Below are 4,094 nucleotides of genomic sequence, written 5' to 3'. Positions count from 1 at the left end.
TAAACCCGCGGGTTATGTAAATTTTTTCTGCAATAGCTGCGACCGTTAATTCCAGTAATAACAAACAAAGAAAGCATTTTATTGTTTATATTTATATCTGTTTAAATAATCATTTAAAGTAGGATTAAAAAGATTGATTATTGTATTAATGATGCGAACGTCTTTATACGTTTCATTGATGGAACAGCCACTGATCAAGAAATCTGTATTCAGTGGATGTAAATATAGATTGATGAATAGATAGCTGCAATTATTGTGTGGGAAAATGATATTCTGGTAAATTTTCTTTCCTTTTTTTTTTTTTAATTTATTAGTTAATTTAATCCAATTTTTTAAAATTAAAAAGTTAATTTATTATCTCTTTTTTTATAAGACAAAGACAGCCCAGAAGCCAGTGTTGGACAGATCCCTGAGAATCATAACTACAGACCTAGCTGGGATACAGAACTGGAACACCTCCGAGGGGTGTTCACTTTTCTGTTTGAGATATTTGGTAAGAATATATATTTAACTCAAGTTTGATGTATTTTATTGTACATTTCTTAAAATGAATACTGCAATAATATTAACAAGTGATTGGTAAAAGCTTTATTTAAAAAGTTACAATACATTTAAATGTTTTCCTTTATTGACTTTTTTTTTTTCAAAAGATTTGAATTGCATAAATTGATTTAAAGATACATGTAGATTTAAAAATACTATTATTTTCTAAACTTGAAATATTATTATTATAAGAAATTGATTATCTATATTTGATTTTTTTTTTATTCAAGCCCAGGTGAATTCTGCAACAGTTAAGGTTCCAGATGTTGATGCCAAAAAGTTTTCAATCAAGGAGGATAATGCATCTATGAACTGTATCTTCTATGAAATTGTAAGGTTTACAGTACTAGTGCGTCCTATAACAAACTTTAAATATACATGTAATATGCATGATTTGAGCATGATTGGTTTCACTTAACAAATTTTTTGCATAATTTTTAAAATACAACATTATGATTAATATGAATTCAGGTACCATAAGTTTATAATATTTTAATTCTTATTTTTCTCACTAGAAACTATAACCAATTGCTATAAACCAAGAGTAAACTTTTTTAATTGATTATTGTGATAGATTTGATTGATACATTGTAGGATCACTGTCTACCAAAGCTTACCAGAGGAAAAATATACAGGTATTTAAAACTTAAAAAAGACCTCCTCCCTGAACACTTTTAAGAAAATAACCTAACATACATAAAGTCCCTATATACACAATATTGTATTTTATACACATAACTGAAGATTAAAGAAAAATAATTTCATTATACCCCCCGCTTGAAAAGCGGGAGGGTATATAGTAATCGGTATTTCCGTCCGTCCGTCCATCTGTCCGTCCGTCTGTTGCGCTTTGGGGTACCCATCTCTTATCCGCAACTCCTCTCATACCACTGAATGAAATTTGATGAAACTTTCACAGAATCTTTATTACATATTGCCATTGTGCACCTCCTATTTTACTTCTTGATCCGACACATATTTTGGGTTTCCCGGCCACAGGAAAACATGGACTTTTTCACCAGTTAAAACCATATGGGAGGCGGGGGTATCATTTAGTGAGCTCATCGCTCACAGTACCTCTAGTTAACAATTATTGTCATATACAAAAGCAATCATAATCCAAAAGTAGATGCATTGAAAGTATCAATTGTATGTATTTGTCAAAATGATAAGCTAAATAAGATTTATAGTTTCTGATCTTTTTTGACAGAATTGTGGGATCCTATGACAGCCACCAAAATTTGATCAAATGTGTGTCGATCCGAGAGGCCATGCAGGAGGAGCATGTAGCTCATCAGAAGAATGTGGAGGTGTGTGCAGAGTATAAACTGAAGCTCTCCAGTCTCGTCAGGGAGCAGTAATTAAGTTACCGTTACACACCTTATACTAAGAGTCTTGTCAAGGAGCAGTAATTAAGTTACCACTGGTACACACTTTATGCTAAGAGTTTAGTATAAACTGAAGCTCTCCAGTCTTGTCAGGGAGCAGTAATTAAGATACCACCGTTACACACTTTATACGAAGAGTCTTATCAGGGAGCAGTGATTAAGTTAACACCAGTACACACCTTAAACTAAGAGTTTAGTGTCAAAGCTTACATGAACGTCGTTATAAAGCAGCTGATTGAAAAGAAAAAAGTGTTCGTTTAAAGTGTGCACATTGTAAATCATTTCACAAGGAGATGTGATATTAAGACCTGACTATTGTTATTTGTTATCCAAATATTTGTTTTATTTAGAGGTTTTATTTATTAGGAACTTTTTTTAATTTAACAATAAAACAAGAGGTCATTGTTTTTAGGAATCCTAAGACCATTAAGAATACAGGTTATTTTGATAAGTTTTAATTAAAGTTTTTTGAATTTTACATACATTGTGTTTCAACAAAGAGAACTAAACTGAATTGCTTGAAGCACCTGTGCTCACTGCTGGTTGACTGGATTTCAACATATTCTGACTGATAATTGGAATATTTGTTACTGGTTCAATCTTATTAGACAAGTATACAAGGATTGTATATACTTACAATTTATTTTGTTTCTTTTGAGATTTATAATTTGTTTCTTTTGTGATTGAAACTTCTGCCAATTAAAAGAATAAAAAAATCTTATTTGTCATTTATCTATACACAACCTTTTTTTCACCTGAACATTAAGATATTGAACCAATGTCTTCATTGCAGTAAGCATTAAACTCCCCACAAGTCTTGAACTAAGGGTCAGAGATTCTGAACTCGATCCCACTAGTCTTGGACTAAAGTTCAGAGGTTCTGAACTGCCTATAAGTCTTGGACTAAGGGTCAGAGGTTCTTGAGTTAGGGTGAGTCTCTAATGATTAGGGATGTGCGATTTTATGGGTATACCGGTATATCGCGATTTTTTGTTGCGTGATACGTATCGTGATACAGAGACCTAAATACCGGTATTTAGGTACATATTATAAAGTCCAGAAATTATTCATTTATTTGTTCAATCTTTCAAATTACAATCATAGAAAGTCTAAAAAATGTTGTAAAAGGTGGAAAGAACGGCATCTTACCATCCAAACATGATTAATTTTATGTACATAAAAATTTCAAAAAAGCTAAATTTTGTTTTTCTAGAATATTTTAAGAAAAATAATAAAAATTCATTAAAAATCATTGTAAAAATTGCTGGTAAAAATATCATGATATTATTGTGATATTTTGGGAAAAAATCGTGATATATCGCGATACGAAATTTTTAGCGATACCCATCCCTACTAATGATCACATAAATAAGTGCATATAGCTGTGTAGGTCAAACACAATACATATTTATAATTAGCCAGGCTGCCTCTTTTAAAATCGGAGGTTTTATGGGATCTGGATCTAGGGTGCTAGGATGTGGTTTTATTGATTTCAAAGTGATAATCATTACTCCTCTACAAATCTTCTCTGCTCCTGCATAGTTTGAAACAAACTTTGCATATGGTTGTGTGAGCAAAGGCTAGAGTGCCTATAGTCTTGGGCCAGGGTTCCTTGTAAAAGGTGGGGCTCATTTAATACTTACTATAGAGCAGAGTAAAGACGGATCTCAAAACATAAGAGGCAGGATCAGGTGCCTTTGAGGGGTGAGCATCCCCTGCCGACCTTTCACACTTGCTGTGTGCTCCTTGTAATGATCGGGAAATAACGGAAAAATCCGTGGACAATTCAGTGCGTAAATAATGGCCTAACAATTAGTATGAAAACATTAATCAGCATTTGACTTATTAATAGAGATTGTATTTGCTGACAAGGTCATTGTATCGTCCATAGAACTTACAAAATGATGACGTTAATCGAGATTGCTGATATTCTTGATTCAGCAACTTAATCAACAACTTACATGTACCTTGACGATTGAAAAGTTAAAGTATTCGCCTTTATTATAAAACTTGGTTGTTAGAAAACCATTAAATTCTTTTTCTAGTAAATATCCAAATTTGAAACAGATATATCAGAATCTGTGGTATATTTTATTTTAAGCTCACCTGAATATATCGTATCGACATAATAATGGAAATAACCATTGTTATAAGCAATGCATC

General features: G+C 32.1%; 1 long non-coding RNA gene across 1 annotated transcript; it reads left to right on the top strand.

Annotated features, from left to right (window-relative positions):
- The first annotated feature begins 449 nt into the window (after positions 1-449).
- LOC134268246 (uncharacterized) lies at positions 450-2,365 on the top strand. Its single transcript, XR_009992320.1, has 4 exons — positions 450-493; positions 774-874; positions 1,138-1,178; positions 1,754-2,365. It is a non-coding gene; the product is annotated as an uncharacterized LOC134268246 (long non-coding RNA).
- The last annotated feature ends 1,729 nt before the right edge of the window (positions 2,366-4,094 follow it).

This window comes from Saccostrea cucullata, unplaced genomic scaffold, assembly GCF_032062105.1.
Source record: "Saccostrea cucullata isolate Sc308-1 unplaced genomic scaffold, CSIRO_AGI_Scuc_v1 ctg9421, whole genome shotgun sequence".
In the NCBI taxonomy this organism is placed as follows: Eukaryota; Metazoa; Mollusca; class Bivalvia; order Ostreida; family Ostreidae; genus Saccostrea; species Saccostrea cuccullata.
This window is presented reverse-complemented; position numbering and strand designations above follow the sequence as displayed.